General features: G+C 38.4%; 1 protein-coding gene across 2 annotated transcripts in view; it reads left to right on the plus strand.

Moving 5' to 3' along the window:
- Positions 1–22,874, plus strand: part of PHACTR1 (phosphatase and actin regulator 1) — a 243,949-nt gene that overhangs the window by 124,425 nt on the left and 96,650 nt on the right. The gene's annotated exons all lie outside the window — the stretch shown is intronic.

Below are 22,874 nucleotides of genomic sequence, written 5' to 3' on the forward strand. Positions count from 1 at the left end.
CTTCTCCACACAGGCAGAGTCACATAAGGCATAGAGGATGAAAATGATGAAGAGGAAAGGTCTTCCCATGTCATCTGGCCCCTGGGTGAATAGAGAGCTGGATTCAGCCCTTGGACCAAATCCTGTTCCAATCCTGAAGTAAGAAGCTTATCCTCTGTAAAGGAAAACACATGACTACTCTAGTGGCTACAGTACTGTACTAGGGTATAAATGAAATTGGCTTGAAGTATTCTCATCAGTAATGCTTCAAGACACCTCATTGCAGCACTATGACAGCCTACCAGGGAATCTCAAAGTCCCCAGATTATAATTCAGATACATTCCTACTCTGGATCAGATATTCAAAGGGAGAAAGGGGGTAATTTTTCCATGCTACACAAATGGAAGTTTAAGAGAATATTGTACCAATATTAGATATGGGGCAAGTATGTTACTAGTGTGTTTATACATTAAATGATGACTAGAGGACTAATAGCTCAGGAACTGTTCAGAGTTGTTAGTCACCTCCTCACCTAGAAGTTGGGTTTTTATTGTTAAAAAAGAAGCATTCTGTTGGCACAATGGAATCTTCTGAAAGACCACATTGATGGGTATGAGTGGATGTGAATAAGAGAAAGACCAGAAATGTTTGTATAGATCAGCCACATAGAATTTGGTCCTTAGTCTGACCAAGATTCCTACTCTCACGTGCATTAATCTAAGGATGCTACTGCAGGAAACAATAAATGCTTAGGCAAACAACTTCTACCCATCCTTTCCCATTACAACATTGCCTTCAGCTATTCTCTCAACCAATGCAGGGGAAAAAAATTAAATGCTCTTTAGCCATAGCATTGCTAATAATGGCTGACTGGATGAGATCTATAACTAAATGTTTAGGTTTTCATATAAGTGAAAAAGATATCTCAAAATATATAGATAATTAAGAGTTATTATATCTAAAATTTTGGCACAATAGAATTTGGTCCTTTACCCTATTTTTTATCTTGTCTGTTAAGCCATGATCTCTGAGAAAATTTCATATATTATAGTTCGTTTGTTTTTACATAGCAACCATCTAGCAAGTAGACTACAAAGATATCTATCTCCAATCTGTTTGGAGTACAATGCCCATAATTCACAAACATAATGGCTTTCCATATTCTTTGGCCATATTAGTGGAATATGAAGAGGATAGAAGTCCAATATATCTGCAGGACACCAAGTTGGAGAAGATACTGCACATGTACTGTCTCCTGCAAAGGATTCTCCGTATTACCCTCCGTATTACCCTCCTGCAAAGGATTTTCCATATTATTTGTATACTTTTTCCCTTTTTTCCATGTACAGAACACCTATAACTGTGCAATAGCCAAGGAACTGAGGCTAACACTTATCTTGTGTTTGTAAGCAATCTAGATGAATGGGAGATATTTTAGCTTGGGGATTCATGTCTGATTGGGTTGATGTAATTGTTGCTAGTTGATTGTGTTAAAGTGCAGTAGGAAAACACTTGAGCGTTGGCTAATTACAAAGGACAGTACCTTTCTCCTTTAGGAAGAGAAGCCAATAATTTCAATTCCCATTTGGACATTAGGAGTTTGGATTCAGCTGTTCTGGTAGAAAGGGGGGAGGGAGTCTTTGCAGTTAAATGGAACATTTTCCGTAAAATAAATAAGGTGCTTATTTTGTTGCAATTAAAAGTAATTATTGAATCAAATCGCTGTTTTCTAGGCAAGTTATAAACCCAGTAGTTTCTCCCCATGTTTATGTTTTTCCATTACTAATTCACTCATGGTTCAGGAACTTTAGCAGTCTTACATAACCAGCTCTAAAATGAACATAACAGAGGCAGCCACTAGTTCTTTGAAATCATTTAAGATCATATTTACTCAAAGCTATCTCAATCCAACCTTTAATATAGGCTGAAACTGTGGCAGCATCTGATTCCATGGTAACATTTAGGAAAAAGGGAAATAATAAAACAAAATTGGATGGTATGATATGGTTTCCATGAGGGATTTGCACAAACCTGGAGATCCATTTCTAATTGAGGTAATATATTCATGTCTGAGTTCTACCAATTCAGACTCCGGATAGGTATGTAGACCTCATATATTTGAATACTTTAATTTTTTTCTTTTAAAAAAAGTCCTCCCTTATTATTTATTTATTTGTTTGTTGGTTTATTCGATTTGTGTGGCTGCCCATCTCGGCAAGTGACTCTGGGTGGCAAACAATATTAAAATAAATTAAAAACAATGTCCATCATAAATACAAAAATTAAAATACACAGCAGCCAAGGGAGATTTAACCTGGTCAAAAAGTAGATTTTTAATGGCCACCCACTCTAGAAGACTGGGTGACTTACAAAATCCGTAAAGCAATTAAAACATGCCTCCTTGACATTTATTTTCCTACGTGTAGGAACGATTTTATATAAAGAAATATTGAATTCTGTGATTCCTTGCCTGCAGTTTGAAATAGTGCAGCCCAAATATATTAGGAAAAATTGGACATCTAATTGGCATAGACTGACATTATAGTTGAGAATTGGAGAAGGAAATCTGGTGCACAGGAAATCCTCAGACAGCGTATTTATGAAACAAAAATGGGGCATTGTTCTCTTTGTTTGGCACATATCTGTGCTTGAATTAACTGCAAAATATGATAAATTGGGATATTTTGGCTGATCTTATAAACTAGTTACACATATTGCATTGGAATTGCATGGTTTAAAACAAAACAAGACCTGAATCTAAGATCAGGTGAGTAACACTAATGGCAAGATGAACTGTTTGCTCAAGCACACTTCTGTGCTTCAGGCTTTCTGAATCCCAAGAGAGCATGGGAAGACCCTTGGGTAGAGGGTAACTATACGGTTGCCAAATCCCATGAGTTTTACATTGTTTATGTTTTCTCCTACCTTACAGCCATCTGCTTAGTTAATATGTGTAAATCTAAGATATATCTGTTTAATGCTTTCTAAGATATCTTAGATTGACTATCCCCACTGTGTTGCCCTCCGGATGTGTATTCCTCAACTACCATGGCCACTGGTCATCTGGAGATCACCATGTTGGGAAAGGCTATTCATAGATCCATTGGTAGAGCCCTTCATTATTATGTCCTTGAATGCTGCCTTGAATTGCTTGGCATTTGGGTGGCCTTAGTAATAGAATTAATAACAATAATAGCATTCATGCTATATGGAAAGCAAAGCAATCACCAAACGTAAGCTAAACTCTTTACCATAAATCCTTTGTTCCCCATATCCAGTGCTTCAAATCATCGTGTCACTTCTCCTTGGATGACACTACCTTTTCCTCCACTCCCTCAATTAAACACCTTGTTTGAGCAACTGCCTGCATTTTTTTTCCTGAATGATTTATTCATTTCTTTATATTTAATGTATTGTACATAGTTTATATGCTTCCCTGGTCATAACTCTGGATAGCTCAATATCAGATAAAACAATCATAAAAATATAAAGCCATATAAAAACATATAAAAACATAACATACAGTAATTAACTCATTAGCACAACATATAGCAGCATCATAATCTTCCAGCTAAACTCCATAAGCCTGATTGAAGAGGACAGTCTTCACCTCTTTCCTACACCTATCCTAACTTCAAGGGGGAAGCGATTCCATAACATTAGGGCATTTATGGGAAAGGCCTGCTGCCACAACCCTATCCACCTAACTTCTTGGAGAGGGGAATCCAAATCTATAGAAAGTAAGGAAGATGACCTTGATGGAGATAATGCCAGCTCTGTTGCCAAGGTGACAATGAGTAAAACATTTTTAAGTCGACAGCAGCCAGATAACATTAGGTAGTGAGTCAGACAGACAGCTTCCTAATTCACTAAACTGTAAGTAGCAGGAGTACAACATAATCAGACCTGCAAGATTCTGTTATTATAGCCACTCTCAATAAAAGTAGTTTTAGCTTTCCTGTGGAGTTGATATCTTGGTCTGGTCTACATAGTGGGGCTGACCATGCCCTCCTAGGTAGACCATATAGAACCCTGGTAGGGGAAAATGGAGGCACAGATATCAAGGACCCAAGCCATAAAGGGCTTTATAATTAACAGCCAGCACTTTGAATTATATCTAGTAACCAATGTAGTTCACACAGCATGGATGTTTATTTTATTGAAGTGTCTCTGGCCCACCAGCTATAGTTTCTGAGTAGTCTTCAAAGGCAGCTCCATGTAAAATGCATTACAGTAATCCAACCATGAGTTGATCAGGGTATGAATGTCTTGCCAAAGCATCTCAGTTGAAGAACAGTTGTAGCTGACAAACCAGCCTAAGCTAGACAAAGCCTCCCCTGGCTGTGGCCTCCACCTGCTACTCTAGAATCCAGGGGAACTCCCGGATTATGCCCCTGCTCCTTCTAGGGGAATGCAACCTCATTGAGAGCCACACTTAGGATTAGCCTGGGTACACATGATTTTTGGATAAACAGACATTTTATCTTGCTGGAATTTGAGTCTGTTTCTTCCCATTGAGTCCTTTACCATGTAAGGACCTCTACAGCATCTTCTGCTTTTTCAGGGGTGGAAATGCACAGCTGGGCATCATCACTGGTGCATGACCTCTCCTAGCAGTTTCATGTAAATATTAAATAACATGGAGGAGCCTTGAAACACCTCACATAAGAATGGCCAAGAGCTCAACTTCTCATCTCCCCTTCAACTGAACTTGCTCACTTAGGAAGGAGCATGATGCCTCTAGCCCTTGAAAGTAATTCATAATACCATGGTCAAATGTCACAAGACCAGAAAGATTGCAATCCCTCTTTCCAAATCCCACCACAGATCATCCATAAGCATGACCCATGCCATTTCAGTTCCATGACCAGTATTGTACCCTGACTGCAAGAAGTCCAGATAATCTACTTCCTCCCAAATCCTCTACAGTCAACCCCTTATTATCTTCTTCACAACCTCCTTCAAAAAGGAAGGTTGAAAATGGGGCAAAAGTTGTCTAATACTGGTGGATCAAGGATGGCATTTTTAGGAGGGAGTGCACCACAGTCTACTTCAAAGCAGTAGGGATAACCTCCTCCCTCAAAGAAGCATTTACCACTCCTTGAATCCAATCACCTGTTTCCTTCCTGGCAACTTGAATCAGCCAGGCAGGGCAGGGATCCAGCCCAGAGATGGCTGGACTTGTGCCAAAGAGGACCCTGTCCACTTCCTCAAATTGACGAGATCAAAAGTCTCCTCAATGAATTTTGTTCACGATATGTCCAGCTCTGAGCATATATGGTATGATTTTATCATTAAAATGTCTTCCAAACAATGCAAATTGGCCTCCACAGAGCTCTTCCATCATTCCCTAAAAGGAAGCAGTTCTGCTGGACAACATTCCACAGATGTAATATGGGTGGAGAAGTTAGAAGTGCTTTATCTTTCTCTCCATAATGTACACCCAAATCTGGGCTTGTACTAATATTTGGTTTATTCATTCTTCCTTTTCCACCATTGGTGTTCCAGGCATTCCAGAGGTTGACCAGGTACTTGTGCTAGTCTATGACTGCAGTAAAGATGTACTGTATTTGATCTGACCAGGTATGTAGTGGAACTGCCCAACAGATCATTGGGAAACTCCCCAAGTGATGTCTGAAAACCATTTGGTTTCATAAGGAGCCTGGAGCAGACCCTCCTAATCTGTCTTTCTTGCCTGAGGAAGTCAGTAATGCTAGTTACAGTTCAGGGTGAGCATAATTTGGCCCTTGACACAGAGCTCTTCTTTCCACTTTTTCCACTTTTCTCTTTAACTGGGATTTCAAACTGCTGTCTAAGCAATAAAGAGGATTGTTTGGTTCTGGCTTAAAATAGAGGTTCTCAAATCATGCACAGGAAAGGTTGTAAGTGACTTAGAGGGGTTTGCACATTAAAAAAAAAATCAGGTTTGTGCAATTAAAATGAGAGCAGTGTCATACCTGCTCTGGGCTCCCTGTTTCACACATGGAAACCAGCAGCTGACTTGCCCAGATGGGAGTAAGTTTGAATAATGTTCTTATTGTGAGGATGTCGCAAAAATTAATTCATTGTATTAAAGAATCATGGTACCACAAACCTTGAGAACTCCTGGTTTAACATGCTAAATGAATTCATGCACATGATTTATAAACTATGATTTATGGTTTTATGTTATGTATGAACCATGCTATTATGCCTTGTTCAACAAACATGGTCAGACTAAGTCATATCATAGCACCATGTGTGAAAGGAACTGTTGTTTAGATTCTTCCATATCTACCATAATGTCTTGTCTACACTCATTCTTTATTCTTGTTTTTACAGCTCATCGTAGCCTTGTGCTTCCTCATCTCTCTGTTCTTGTCTCCCTGCCTCTCCCTGTTCAGGCTGTATCAAAGTCCCCTATTTTCTTAAATCCTCCTATTTTTCTTCCTTTACACCTGCAACTCCTTTTCATGTCACCTAAACATATGGTGCCAATAAACTTGTAAGTGCTTGGTCTAAGGGGTCTTTCTTTATGTTGTTATGCTGTAAGTTAACAACAGTGAAATAAAAATAAAGGGAAATTCTCCTTCTCCTTCTCCTTCTCCTCCATCATCATCATCATCATCTTTCCAGTCTGTTGCAGACATTATTGATTGGCAAAGGTTCTCTTAGGGGTCAGACAGGGAGTCTTGAGGTCTGAAATCCTTTAAGCTGGGCAATAATCATGCAGTGATACTTGATTTGTAATTTGCAATAATGAGCATTTTCTCTAAATTAGACCTCCACACAAAGGAGAACCATTCATGGATGGAATGCTTTCCCCCCTAACATTAAGGACAACAGGATCCTTAATGTATTTCTCAAGTAGTATGCCACAACTGAACGCATTTACCCATCTTTGCATAATCATCTTGCTACTAACAAACTTGGGTACTGAATGTTAATAGCAATGGAAATTTAAATGAGGGCAGTGACAAACAAGAGGGGCGGTATCAGCATGCTTGGAGGAACTATGTATTTTGTAGAAGTACAAAATATAATTTTAAAACTCTGGGGATGCCCCCAGAAGTGCCCAGTTAAGATTAAACATATTCAGTAATGTTAGCCCTTCAAGGTAGGCCAGGTCAGGCAACAGACTCTACAACTTTTACTGGAACTTTACTTTATTCATATAGGCTGTAGTAGTAGAATTTTGAAAGTCTGAGAGCATTTTCCTTTCCTCCCTCTTATACCAAAGAGAGTTAAGGCAAAGCCAGTTTAAGTTTCTTTCTAATATTCTGTCCCAGGCTTAAATTGTGTTTTGCTAATTGTCACCGCATACCTTCTCCCAGGTCATGTCTGTAGTTCTCTACAAATAGCTACAGAATGATGAGTTGATGTGCTTAGAATATCTTTGCTCCTAGTTCAAGATTTCCTTCCTCCCTCCCTTCCCACTGAACAAAACATCAGGACTAAAAACAATTCCTCTGTGTGTGATCTTAAGATGTGAGGGTCACCTGGCTGCAAAATCTATCACTTCATTGATCAGCAGGACTGATCCGACTGGCTAGGCAGGTGTCACCATCCTCCCTCATTGTGTCCCTCTGGAAGCTGCACACTTGGTGGCAAACTGTAACCAACCTACATAGGCATGTACTGTTATTTGATCAAGGTTTCTCAATAGCTACACTCCCCTGCTAGATCCTCCAAACAAGCTCAGGCTTTTATGAAAAAATATAAATATTTTAAACACCCATAGGACTTGGAATATTCTGCAGATGGGCATAGCTGGCCAACAAACATTCTAACAAGAGCATTCTCACTTGGAGATTAGAAGCATCTGTAACATTTCATTACAGGTTGTGTTTCTAATTTATCACTTTCAGACTCAAACTTGAAGGCTGCCTCTGCCTTTACCCTGTTGTGTAGCATATATGTACCCACCAGATCTTGAATATACAGAAATAGGTATGTTTGTAGAGCCAGTTCTTGCTTTAGAGCAGACCTGCACAGCTCACAGGGGGGAAAGGGCCAGAATAATACCTTTAAAATAAACACAAGCCACAAAGGAATAGTTGGGGTGCCAATCAGCTGTTTGGTGGTTAGCAATGAGGTGGCAGTGATAGAGCTGGCAATGTCCGTGAGGTCTGGAGGCACTTGGCAGTGTCTTTCAGGACAGAAGTGGTTGTGCAAACCTAGGTGGCCATTCCTTCCTGGTGGCAGCCACATCTGGTGGCAGTAGATTGGTTATTTTGCAAAAAGACACCAGTGAGCTGCACAAGGCTGCTTGGCAGGCTGTATGTTGTGCAGGCCTGCTTTAGAGGCTGACTATCCACACCTGTGTGTGAAGTATCAGTTCCATTGAAGGTACAGACATGACCACATGTGGGGTGAAGTCTCTCATTATATATAGACATTTCCAGTATGTACATGGATTTGTATTCATAGTTTAAATTCTGCTTACTGTGCTGAAGTCTGAGGGTTTTTTGCTTTAATATCATTTTCTAATTCAGATGAATAGACTGACATGTTTTAACTGGCATAAATTGTCCTTATGCTAGTAAGGAAATAAAATGGAAAGCTGAAATCTTGCTGCACTAGGGCCAGAAAGACGTATGTTCAAATCCTTATTTGGCTGTGAATCTTAATGGCTGACCTTGTACCATTTATATTTCACCCTAAAATTCACACAGAGTTGTTTTGAGAGTTAACTGTTGTTCAGAGAGGGACTATACATGCTGTGCTAACTCCTGGGAAGAATAGCAGATGAAAAATAAAGAAACAGAGTGTAGTTGTTCATCATCAACAATATAAACCTCGATTTTTGCAGTCTATATTCTACTCTTTTTTGCCATTGATAAGCCTGCTATTAATGCAAATAAGCAGCCTTCAGAAACTGCTTTTGGTAAACTAGCTCATGAAATGAGTTAAAGACGAGAGTTGCTCAGTCTTATTCTGGATCATTTTGCCTCCAGATTTTTATAACATTGCTATGACTGTCTGTAAGGACATCCTGCTCTCCTAATGCATGTGGGCAGTATTGCCTGAAGTAGGATTAATAAATATTCTGTTTCTGTTCCTGCCTTCTGTGCATGGTGCAAATCGTATATTAGTTTTAAAAGGCCTGAAGGTTAAGAGAACAAAAGACTTTAGTTGTTTCTTTTGCCTTTGCAGATAAAGTTTGAGTTTAAAAAAATCAAGTAATCTTGGCCAGTGTGATGTAAAGATAATCAGCTGAATGCTACATCACGTTTATATGTTGCAAACAGTGAGATTGGAAGTGAGCATGTAATAAGTTTATTGTTGTGACTGCAGGTTGCAACAGCATCGCCAGAAACAAAAAGAAAAGGGAAATAAAATGCCATTGATTGGCACTCTAAATAGAGCATCAGTTACTGCTGCATATCTCATGATAGTAAACGTTAGTTTTGCCAATTAGTTAAAAATAATTAGCTCTTCAGTGTGTCTAAGACTTGTTAATGTTTTTTATTAGTTGTATGCTCTCTTTGTGACTAGATTGGATGGTTTGGAGATAGTATGTTTAAGTTTTCCATATACCCATATCCAACCCAACTCTATCTCAAGGAAACATAGTTTTTTTGTGGTAGTGATAGTAGTTTCTTACTAAATACTGGCTATCATTATGATGGATTGTGGAGAAGTCTTTTGAGAGAAAGTTCCTCTGGTGGAAGCCATTACATGACATCTTTGTTGATGTAGGAACTAATGCCACCTCCTGTTTGGAGTGAGTCTTGTGGTTCTTTAGTCACTACTACTTCTTCTGAAGCTTACTGAGACAAGAGGAGCCATTGACATGGAAAAGAATCATATTGTAGCTCAGTGTTTCTCAACCTTGGCAACTTTAAGATATGTGGACTTCAACTCCCAGAATTCCCCAGCCAGCCATGCTGGCTGGGGAATTCTGGGAGTTGAAATCCACATATCTTAAAGATGCTAAGGTTGAGAAACACTGCTGTAGCTAGTTGAAACAGTACCCAGTACCTATTTTGCAGGCAAGAATTCCCACTTTCAGCCTAATACTTGAAATCTTCTTCTATAGGTGTCTGAAGTCCTGGGAACCTGGTGCCAGACAGTCCAAACTATAAAGATCATTGTTTAATACAGACCACTCCGCTCCAGTATAGTGCTTTCCAAAAGTCTTAAAGCTGCAGCTCCCAAATTTTTCCACATTTGGGATGGCATTGTGCATCTTTATAACCTATGCTGCATTTTTATAGTATCTTACATAAAAGGGACAACGGGGCCGAACCCAAGAGTTGACAATTATCTGCTTTATTATTGCTCTGCTGCTAATGAAACGTAAGATTGTGAGTCTTATCTGAAAAACAGCCGTGATGAACTGTACTGTTTTTTGCATCTCTGAAACGCAAGGACTGCCAACCTAATAGAAAGTTCAGTCTGTTGTGGATAATGGCGAAATCCAGATGCGCTCAACCATTTTTATAGGCACAGAATCCTTGCTGTGATTCCTGCTATAGGCCACAGCGATGCTCCTTATGCCAGAAGGGTCATGCTTGCTGTTCATTCCTCGCCTGCTTTCTCATTTTCAATCAGAACCCAGTCAGTTGAGGGTAAGAATAGTGCCTTTTGTCTCCTTCAACCTGATATTCTGCAGCGGAATTACAGATACAAATTAAGAGTGATCCATTTGGGAAATGAATATATCCTTTACTGTGAAGAATTGGTTTCATTTCAAACTTTAAAAAAGTTCAAAGTTGCAATTCTCAAGGCAGGAGATATCTTACAGAGAAGATGCAAATGGTATGCTTGGGTTTTCGCCTGTCGAGCTGTTAACTGATTGTTCAGGTAGGCAACAGATCAAATCTTAACATTTCTTACTGGTATTAATGTGCTTGGTGGTTATGCATCTCATAAATTCATGTACCATAGCTTTACTTTGTCCTTTGGTTTCACTGACTGATGTATCTTCCTATTGGCCATAACTCTAAAGTAAATATTGCAATTGAACCACTGTCTTTCTTTTGTTTGAATGACAATAAAATGATCTAACTCATTTGTACTTTTTACAAGTTATTTTACTTTTTATGATTTTCAAAAGAACTGAAAAAAAATCCTCTGCCTTTTTCCCATAGTACTTTATTTCTTATGCCTTCAAAGCTAGCATGTATTATTTCTTATTTTCCCTTTAAGCAGCCTAGAAAGAAAATGAAGAAATTAGCTCACTCGGTGTGTTCAACTTATTTTGTTATTGTTTTATTTACTTTGTGTATCATTTATCTAATACCTGTAACTCTTGGAGAGATTTACAGAAGATGAGAAGACAATTTCAGATCGTAAGATCAGCATCAGATATCCCTCAGTAAGAATTGTCATTGTGAAGAAGCAGATAATATAGATTCCCCAAATACTTTTTTTAGCTCAGAGAATAAAAAGAGCTGATGAGGTTGAGAGCATTCTTCATCTTGAAAGATAAAAATTATCTTTGCCTGATGCTGAAGTGACATTAAAGTAGACGGAAGGTATTCCATTAAGCAAGTGGGTACTGGCTGAGCTTGGCTGATCTCAGATAAAGCTAAACAGGATTAGACTTGGTTAGCACTTGGAGAGAAAACCCAAAATACTACCCAGAATACCCCAGGGCTATAAGTTAGACCTGGAAGTAAAAAAAAAAAAAATCTGGAAAAAGGTAAATAAGGCAAACCACTGCCTTATCTTTGCTAAGGAAACTATATGGTTGAGTATATGTAGTCATCAGAAACTGAGCTTGACTTACAGAACCGTTACCTTTTTACTTCATCTCATCCTCTGTTGATGATCTCAGAGCATCCTTTGAGGACTTCTTCATCTATAGGAACTAAAGGGCCCTTTTCAAAGTACTAGATTTGTGATGAATAAACATTCACAAACTCTTAGAAATTCTGTGCTCCTCTACACATCTGGAAAATATGGTGGAAATATCTATTGTGGGAAATAAATCACAAGCAAGAGAATATCACACTAGATTAAGCCACACTTTCTTGGTTTTGCCTTGGCATTAACAAATGATAAACAAATCATACAGCTTAGCAGTGGGTGTGAATCCAGTCATGCTGAGAAAGCATGCTTTCTTTACTTCCTTGCCGATATTGCCCCTCCACAGAGGGTTGCTATTCAAAGTTATGCCAGCAGCAGCAAAGGGTGGGAATGGCATTTTTCTGTGTATGAGAGTGTGGAGATGGGGAGAAAATGGCAAAGAGGATTGTTTGAAACTAGATTAACTCTGCAAAGCAGAGAGATTCTCAGCCAAGACTGGAAGGTGAAGATTGCTGCTGTCTGAATAAAGGGAAATTGCTGAGGAACAGAAACATACATGTAGGTGAATGGGATGCTAAGATTAGAGCCTCCTTCCACAGCTTACATTCACTGGGTTTTTTGAACAAACCCAGTGAATGTTGAGGCTCTGGAAGAATAATTCTGAACTGATAATCTTTCAATGCTGCCTTTAGTTCTACAGTGGCCTGCAGGCAATGTCTTCTTTCAGTCACATCTTCTATATTAGAGATCCTTCAATTCTATTAAATATGGGGCCATACTCTGTCATCACTATGGTATACTTGATGAAGTTTTAATGAAGTAGATCAAACGCAAGATGAAAATGTAAAGTCAGGCTTAGCAGACTCTTCCATGGCTTCCTAGGAAAAAGATACAGCAGCCAATAGGAAAAACCGATCATAAATTAGTTCAGTTTCCAGCCTATTAAGGCCACCATTCACAAAATGGAACCAATGCTCTTGGGGTATATTGCTAAGTTCTACATGTATCTTTAGATAGTTCTGAGAATTAGAACTGTACTTTGTGGAGTTCTTTGGTTGGATGCCCTGATTATTTAACAGGTTTGAAGCATCTTTCAGTTTCATGCATAGTGATAAGGGCAGGAGGAATACTGGTGTTTATTTCAAAAGAATTGATGTTCTCATTGAAGTTGTTTGGTACCCAGATGGCTGTTTAGATCATAAGCAAGCCTAACATAGAATCATTTATGAGCAAGAACAGGACTACCTAACTGAGTTCTGTGGGTAAAGCAACTTACTAACTAGTTTGGTTGCTTGTGAATAGTTTGGCCATAATTGGATTATGACAACACGAGTTAGGCCTGCCCTTGCTTGACATCTTTCATTAGTTTGAGAACTGCTACAGCTTCAGACACTGGCAGATGTTTACACTGTAATTCTTTCCCCTATCTAGTAATGCTGCATAGTAACAGCTGGACAATTGATCAGTTGAGAGAGTGTGTTAGAATTTAAAAGGTATAGTGATAAATCCCCAAGCTTTCCATTAAAAAAAAGCTCAGGTAGCAAGACTAGAAAACAACTTCTATTTGAATCTTCAGAGTGCTACCAGCTGCCAAAGAAAACAGCATTAAACAAGATGGACAAATGGTTTTACTCTGAATAAGGCAGCCATATATGTGATTTCCATGTGACTATAATTCATCTGTTCCAATCAGTGCTCACTCATATAACCAGCCATGGCTTGAGAGCTATATAGGTAGCTACAGAGAGTAATTTTGCTTTCTGGTAAATTGTTAACCCTTTTTCTAACTAAAAGTTTGAGCATTAAACTCTCACTAAGTGGATCTTGGTGATGTTATAGTCAAGAATTTACATAGTGATAGAGCTCCCAAATACACTTTATTAAGATAAATGGGAATAGAAATGCCAAATGTAATCCATTTTGTTCATAATCCATTGCTAATAGGAACTTTCTTCATGGCCCATAAATAACGTAATGACATTTGTCCTGTTAATCAGGGAGTCTTTCTCAACCTGGTGCCTTCTGGATATGGACTTCAACTCCTGAAGTTTTCAGTCAGCTTTGCCATTAGCCATGCTGGTTGTCATTTCTGGGAATTGTAGACCAATACATTTGCAGAGCATCAGGTTGGAAAAAGTATTACAAAAAATCTCTGATGTCTCATTGATGAATCTAAGTGTTTATTTCATGGAGATGTAATGATGCTGAACAGTGTTATGTCGTAAACAGCTATGTAGTGCCAGTCCAAGTTTAGTGTAAGACTAAATTGGGATATATCTTTTCTACAATGCATTTGACTTCATCCTAAGAACACTAAGCCACACAAATGTTGTGTGTGTGTATTCTTTTCTTCCATAAGACTTCTATGGCCAATAGGTCCATATGGCATGGAAATGATAAGAAAACTAGGCGCATATTGTTGGTGGGTGGCAATTTTGTTAGGCTTTCCAAGTTCAGAGTAATATGACACAGCGCCATCCTTTTGATAAATGAAAGACAAAAACTCATGTATAAGGGATACTAGTGCATAATCATTCAATAAGACCACAAAAAAAGGAATATCCATGTGTTTCTAAAGTGTTGCAGTAATATTTACTTTAAATACATGATATTTGATTATGACCCTTCTCAGATGTTTGCAAGAATGTATAAAATTATATGTGGGAAGAGGAGGACAAATACAATATCCTTTTCTCCAAATGTTACCCTCCACATTTAGAGAATGACTGCAGTGAAGTATCTCTATCCATGGAGGCTCTCCATAGTGGGTTTGCACATTACAACCAGGGCAGAGAGGTTATAGCATCCCCACCAGAATTCCAATATAGGTAGTCCTCGTTTAATGACCACAACTGGGACTGGCAGCTCTGATGTTAAGTGAAGCAGTCGCTCACTGGGAAATCACACAACCATGACTGTGCTTTCCTTTTCCCCACTTCCCTGCCCTTTGGAATGCTCACCCTGGCGCTGGGATAATTAGCAAGAAGGGAATTAATGTTTATATTTACATTCATTGGAGAGGAAGGGATTACAAGAGAGTAAGCAGCCACAGAATGGGAAATACACATTGAAAGGAATGCGCTGGTGCTGGTGCTGGCAGCCGCAAGCACGCTACACAAACAGCCAGCATACTCCCCATTGTGAGCCTGCTTACTCTCCTGTAATTGCTTCCTCTCCAATCTCTCTGCTCTGCAAGGAGGGGGAAGACAAAAAAACAGGTCAGCGCAGAAGAGATTACATAGAGATTGCTTGAATTTTTTCTTTTGTCTCCCCCTCCCCCTTGCTTGTTTAAGCAATCTCTGCTCATTGAGGGGCAAAGGTCGTAAATGCGGACATTGATCATAAAGTTATTTTTTTCAGCACCATCATAACTTTGAACAGTCACTGAACAAGGCAGTCAGTAAGTGAGGTCTACCTGCATATTAAGAAACTAGCATTTTGAATGTGTTCACTTTGCACATAGGGGTTAAAAATATGTTGGGCTGTTGAGGGATGAGGGAGGCAAGGCAGGAAGTAGTAGTTCCTAAGCCAAAGACAATTGTTATGTAAACAACTTGGAAGGAGGAAGGCAGATGAGGAAGAATTTGAGGTAGAGTATATTTTGGATTTTTGGTGCAGGAGGGCAGACTTAAATATATAATTTATTGGAAGGGCTACCTGGACACAGAACATTCTTGGGAGGTGGTGGACATTGTACATGCATCCTACTTTCTTTGACAATTCCATTTGCAGCATCCTTGCAAGCCCCAGCCATCTAAGGGGCCATGCAATAAGATTTCTGCACCTGACAACAGTTCTGGCTCAGAGGTGGACAAATATTTGATGGGTGGGGAGGAAAGCAATTGCATAATTGATGAGAGAAGTATAAAAACTGCCCCACCCAAACAGGGGGAGAGTTCTGAATTGGAGAAAGTTCCTGGCAAAGTAGTAGAGGGAAAAATTTACCCACGCCCTGTCCACTCCCCCTACTCAGGAAAACAGTGGAAGGGAGAGTCCACAACTGGGGAGGATTCCTGAGAAAAGGAAGAATGGAGGTGGAAGGAATGGGCATCCCCTTCCCCTTGCCCCAAATCAGAAGGAGGGACAAGAAAAAGCACCCAGTGTTTTCAGACTCAGAGGGGAAGGGAAGAAGGGAGGTAGAGAAGAAGGTGGTACAAGGATTGAGGCAGGGAGGTTGGGAAGCAGCAGTTCCCAGTCCAGGGATTGTCACCATATAAATATACAACCACCATTTGACTTCAGGACCACCAAGTGTGCAAACATCCATTTATTCAGAGAGTGTGGGAAGAAGAAGCTGTGAGCTTAAACCTCTGAAAGTATAAACATCATTTATCCTTTTGCACTAGCAGTGGGCAAGCAACTGTTGTGTATAGGTTCATTCTTGTCTTCAGTAAAGATTCTAATCTAGCTGAGCTGCACCCGAGAGTTTTCAGCCAAATCGAGCCAAGAGCTGAACTAAACTATTAAGTGTCAGGAGATTGTGATTTATTGCCAAAACCAGGTCAGGGAGCCTGACAGGGTTGATGAATATAACCCAAACATCTCTGCATGCCTAGAACATCCTTAAAGTTTTGTGTGATGTTCTAATAAATGGTAAGCCCAATTCACTGAAGGAGACCCTGATCAAAGGCTTCTACAGGAGATTGAGAAAAGAGCTTTCCAGTGCCACCCAGACAGCTCATTGATAGGATCAACTTGCTCATCTGTAAAAAGCAGGGATCCTGCAGCACAATGACTTTGTTTGAACCATGCATTCTGATCAATTATATTTCAATTTTACAATGAAGCAAGTGGGTTCTTTCAGGTTATATCTTTTGCTCCAAATGAAGAGGTAATCAAAGTTCAATGGCAAAAGCTTTTGATCTGCATGTAAAAGGTGCCACAACCAGTCTCTTTTCCTCTCAAGCTAAGTCTGGAAAAGATTTGTTCTGTAATCCTGAAGTACTGCTGCCAATCTGAGTAGTATCCCCTTCTACTCAGTGTGCCTCGGATATGTGGGAATTCCAATTCTAATCCCCGAACATCTGGTGGGTAGCTGGTTAGACAAGCTAATCAAGCTAAAAAGGCTAATTAGACCAGTGGGCTAAAATGATTTCCTAGGTTCTACTGTTCATCTCCTTTAAATATACAAAGAAAAAGGCCCTCTAACAAGGGCATCTATGTGGGAGCAAAAAAAGTCAAAATGGAGGCCATTACCCATGATTGAAATTCCTCTTTTTTAACATAAGTGTGCAACACATGTAAAAAAAGACCAGGGCTCCAGTTGCACAGTAACAGATGCCATCTTAACTTTTTGGACACCCCTCCATGGACACCCCTCTTTGGAAACTCTGATCCCATATTTTTGTGTTGGCCCTTGGCACACTAATATGTGTACATATGCTGCATGCTAGGAACGAGTAGCAAAAATGCTACTGAGAGCCTTTTTCAGCCTATTCAACAATAGAAATTCTGAATGGTATTTTAATGCAGTCAGACCTCAGATGGATTACAGAAGGATCTGTGTTGCATTTTCTGTATAATGACTACCAGATTATTACTCACCACACTTTTATGTTTTTGAAACATGTTTAAGGTTGGTGACAAGATATCCCTTTTCAGAAGCCAGGTTGCTTATTTTTCAAAAAAGCCTAATTGTCAATGTTGAAATTGTAGACTTTGAATCATACTTTTCCCAAGTTTACCTGGGTTAGAATTTTTATTACCAGGAGTTATTTTCTGGATGCCTTTTTGATCCTTTTAAAAATCTGTATATTCACTACTTTCCAATTCTTTGCCAAGGAAATTGATTTAGGAATCCAATTACTACCTCTCCTTTAAGGAAAACGTTTTTTTAAATGCACATTCTATTCAACCCCAGTTACTCATATGTTTTAGTCAATGCTCTTTTACTTGGGAGATGCTTGCTACCCTTTGGTAGAAGTTTGATGTCTAAAATGAAGTTGCCTGTAAAATGTTGATACTGCATGTGAAGCTGTCTTACGCAAGCCCAAGGCTACGGTAAACAGAAAGCAAGGCAGTTATATGTTTGGGAGCTTTAACTAGCCTGCCATGAATCTTCCAACAGAAACTAAGGTAAAGATGGAAGCAGGCTATTAGAGAATCATAGAGGCTTGAAAAGATAAAGGACAGAATTCTTGTTGTGTAAATTCTGTCAGTACCTCAAGGCTCCTTAATGGAAAAGATTGAAGGCAGAAAAGCTGGGTCATCCAAGAACAGTCCATGGGTCAAGAAATCCACAAAAGCTCTTCTAAAAGTGGAGAAAAGATTCATTTACCGAGCAAGGAGAGGAAGTGACAGGAACACCATGTCAGAAAGTAGAAGTTACTTTTAACAACAGGATGGGCTTTTGCCAATGTTCTTATATAGCTTTGGCTAATTAGAGCAGTTGCTACCGTCTCCTCTTGAAGAGTTGTGCTAATCTTTGCTATTCAGTATTGCTTCACTTAGGGTGTGGCACTTTCCCAAGGTCAAGCTCTGACTCTGAATTGAACACAGGTGAGAGCCTTTAGGACTTACCTTGTGGCTCTTAGAGCAGCAAAGCAAGTTTATTTCTCTGCTCTTATCATGTTCAGAGATAGCTGACTGGTGGTCCTGTTGAGGGTGACCAGGTCCCTTCTGGGCAAGGAGGGTCTGGGAGAGTCCTTAGGCTGCTGTGAGGAATATTCTCAACATCTGTTTGATAAAGTTGCTTGACTTCCCTTGGAATTGGACGCCAACTGGGCAGGTCCTATGGAAGTGACTAGGGCATGTCTCGACTCCATTACCTGAAAAGAGTTTGAGCCAGTTACTCCTGAGGAAGAGGACAGGGTCTTTGGGGCTGTAAGTTCTGCCATCTGTGTTATAGACTCATGCCCTGGGGTGTGGTATGTGGTTGGGTCCAAGTTGTGATTAATGCCTCATTGAGGGAAGGGATGGTGCTGACTGCCTTGAAGGAGGCAGTGGTATGCCCCCTTAAGAGGCCATCCTTGGACCCAACCATGTTAGACAACTTTTGTCCAGTCTCCAACCTCTCATTTTAGCATGTGGGAACCATTCAGCTTCAGTGGACCCTGGATGAAATGGATTATCTGGACCCTTTTCAGTCAGGGTCTTTCCCTCACAGTAGCCTGCTTGCTGCCTGTTTTTGTTGCTGTCATGTATTTGACTTGCATGTTTCATTGATTTTCTATTTACTGTTCTGATATAATGATTTTTGTTAATGATTTTGACAATGTTATGATGGTTGCTGGTTACTCTGTGTGATTTTTATTTGGTTTTTATAATTACTATTCTATTTTTAACTGCTGGGGTTGGTCAGTGAATCATACTGATTAATTGTGATTGATATATTACACAAATATTTACGTCTACAAACAACAGTATTTTTCTCTGAATATTTGTGGCAAGATATTTAATCAAACATCAAGTAACCCACCTTTTTTTTTTTTTTCAAATATCCACAGACCACTTTAAAACTAATAAGGGAATATATTCCAGCTGATTTCTTTTTTTTTTTTTAATAAAATTTTTTATTCTTTACAACAAACACAAAACATACATAAACAAACAAAAACATACAAAGGCATAAAAAAAAAATCTTCCATTTTATATCGTGTGTCAACCAGTTACCAACTCGTTGGTGCCCCTTTCATAATCTTAAATTCTCATATCATCTATTCAAAATATACTTGTATACTTATCAATTATCAATTATTAATCATTCATAGCTAGTCTATAGAATCATTTATTACAAGAAATTTTAGCTTTCAATAGGATTAGTAATACATTTTTATCCATTGATTATATGTGTGTATATATAATTAATATCAAATTTCTATTATAAAGTTTCCTAATCCATTACATTATTATATTTTCTCATCCAATCATTAATAAAACAAATCCCGTGTCATATAAAATTTCTTATCTTCTTACTCTAATTTCAAATATTAATTTGACTCATCTCTGCACATTCCATAATTTTCAATAACTTCCTCCTGCATAGGTACTTTTTCATTCTTCCAATTCTTAAAAGTTACAGTTCTAACCACTATCAAAACATACTTAATTCTTCACTACATGTTTCAACAAAAATATCTCTAGTTTAAAATCTATATGTTACTATATCCAACCATGTATGAATTTTAGTCTAATCTCTTAAAACATTTACAATCAAATACAATTCTTTACTATATATCTCAGTTTTATACCTTATTCAAACGCTTGCATAGTTTTAAGTTCACCCTTTTCATTCAATATCCCAAAATATCTGGCTGTTTATTCCTTTTTCTATATTATTGGATAAGAGAAAGCAATAATAAATGTCCTTTCAAGCATTCTGCTTTTTGAAACTTCTGTCAGTTCCATCATTGTTGTATTCCCCTTGTTTTTTCTTTAAGCATCTGGAGTAGTTTCTTTCAATATTGTTTTACTTCTTCTTTTTATGCATTCTCTTAGTACGATTTTCCATTATAATCTTGTATAATCTTTTTCTCATCCTCAGAACCAAGAACAAGTCTGTCCCTCTTCATTTATCAGTTGATTAACCCTTTTGATTCTCAGTTTATAAGCCTCAAAATAATTCTGTTTAGTGTTTCTAATTTCTTGTGCTATTTCTTCCTTTTCCATTGATCCCGTTTTATGTTTAATTAAGTCCATTTTAGCTTTAATATCTTTTTTTTTTTTTTTGCGGGAATTTCTGCAACTCTTCTTCCAGGTTTTTATAGTCATCCTTGATAGTTTAAAAATCTTTTTCTGCATTGTGTTTCTCGTATAGTCTATTATCTTGTATAAACTTTCATTAAGTCAAAGGATTCTTTATCTTTGTTCTTGCCAAGAGAAAGAAAAAAAAAGAAAAAGAAAAAAAAAGAAGAGGAGGGGAAAGGCTAGGTCTCTTTAAAAATCCAACTGGGGGGGGAATAGAGAGCAAAGCTGAGCTTCTAGCAGAAAGAAGAGCTACTGCCACTAATCAAGGCTCTTGTGACTAACTCAAACTTTCCATCTTGAATATTTTCAAAGTTGCTTTCAACTCCGCTTTCTTGTTTATAGTTATTCGGATGGCACCTGTATAAACATGCACATCCCACTATCTTTTTAGAAAGCCCAGGGTCCTTGAGCATACGTCACAATGAAAAAAAAGACACTATATCGAGCCTCTAGATGGCAGTGCAACTTTCTTTCATTTACTTTCTCTTAACTCCACTTTCCCCATTTCCAAATCAAAAAATATAAGTTTCTTATAACAATAGAAAAATCTTAATCAAAAAAGAAGCTTGAGATAAAAGATTATTAAGTATTGAAAAGAAAAAGCCAATCCAGTTAAAAATATTTTTTTTTTAAAAGAAAAACATCTTGCCAATTCCACTAAAAAGGGAAAGTTAAAAAGAAAAGATTTTTTCCCCCTTTTTTTTTATAAGGCTCAATCTCGCCGCTTAATCCACTTTTCTTCACTTTTAAAAATCTCTTTAAGTTACTTAAGGTGTTCTCTAAGAATAGTTGAATAGTAAAGGTCCATCTCACCCAGTTGACACCCCTCTCTTTCTTCTTCCTTTGGAGCTGTCCCGGCTTTTGCAGTCATTAAATGGCTGCCTCTCCTCCGCCGGCTTCAAGAGCTTCTCCTGGGATCAATCTGGGACTTGCAGTGTCCCTGAGATCCACAGGACGCGCCCTTTGCGATCGCCATCTCTACGGGACAGCTTAGGTCCATCGGGACCATCCGGGGGGGGGAGATATCGGCTGCGATCCTGGGAGCCCAGGATCGCCCGCCGTATCGCCGCGACACCAGCTCCGCCCTCCTCATATTCCAGCTGATTTCAATGTCAATAAATCTTGCTAAAGGAAATTCATAATTGTGAAACAAACTTAATATAACTTTAGCAAATAATAACTTGAGTTCAGCTTCAGCCATCTTTGTATCCATAATGTGCTTTGATTGCATGATATTTCTGAATAAAAATATCAGTTAATCATGTCTGAGATTTGTCACCTTTTTACGGAAGGCAGATTGCACAGGATGGTGGATTGAAGGAGGTATAGTTTATAATGTATGTACCAAAGTCACTGTCAAACATTTAGCATCAACATTTAATAAAGAAATTGGGTGATACCGTGCAGAATCAGTAGAATCTTTACCAGCCTTCAACATCACAGTTATATAGGCCTCCTTAAATGAAATTGGGGGGGAAAATATTCAAAAAGGTATCATTGCAGACCCCCAATAATATAGAGGCAACTTTATTTTCTATTTTTTATTCTTTTTCCTTGAAACACGTGCAATAATATGGCCGCAAATATATCCCTTAATAGCATTCCAAACAACTATAAAACTAGTTTTTTAGGGGGGAAAGCCTTCAAAATCATGATTTATAAAAAGTGAATCTTTCAATAATGATATATTTAAATATCATCTTAAGAAAGTTTTTCTTATAATTGATAATGTAACAGGAGCCCTGGTTTTCTTCTTATATCCATTTCACATATAGATAAGATGTTAAAAAAACAGCTAAGGCAGGATCAAGTCTGATGTGGGTTTGAAAGAAAAGTACATTCTTGCTGCATAACATCCAACAAATTAACCCTAGCACACAAGCTTGTAGTGCTGGATAGCAAATTGATTTATACAACAGAAAAACTGCATGAAGGGAGAAGCACTAAGGTTGGAAATACAACTTTTGTAAGAAAATATTATTGAGACTGGTGCTTATGTGAAAGAAAAATATGGGTAAACGTTATTTAGAAAATAATATGGTAATAACTATCTACAGCTAAGATCTTGAAGGGTGCTTTAAAGTCCCTTTGCCAACTCACTCTACATCTGTTGTCCTAATGGTCAATACATTTATAGGAGCAGAAAACCAATTCATGCAAAGTTGAATTTCAGTATGCACACTTTCTATGTGCAAGAGTTTAATTTAGCTTAACTAATATGATCTGACAACAGATCCAAAATTTAACTAATATCTCCAACCATAATTATCTGAACCATATCTAAGCTAAAAACGTGTTCAAAACTTCTATTTAAACTCTCTGGTCTTCAATGAGGCCACAGGAATTAATGAATGCAAGGTATGTAGGATCTGTTGGGAATGCCTTACTACATCTTTCCCCATGTCAGCTGCAGAGGGTAGCCTTGCAAATCCAGGAAAAGACGCAGTTGCTTTGAGACATTCTTGTTAGGTTC

Source organism: Python bivittatus, unplaced genomic scaffold (assembly GCF_059951505.1).
Source record: "Python bivittatus isolate LINGU-HERP-01145 unplaced genomic scaffold, Pbiv_v1 ctg000840_np1212, whole genome shotgun sequence".
In the NCBI taxonomy this organism is placed as follows: Eukaryota; Metazoa; Chordata; class Lepidosauria; order Squamata; family Pythonidae; genus Python; species Python bivittatus.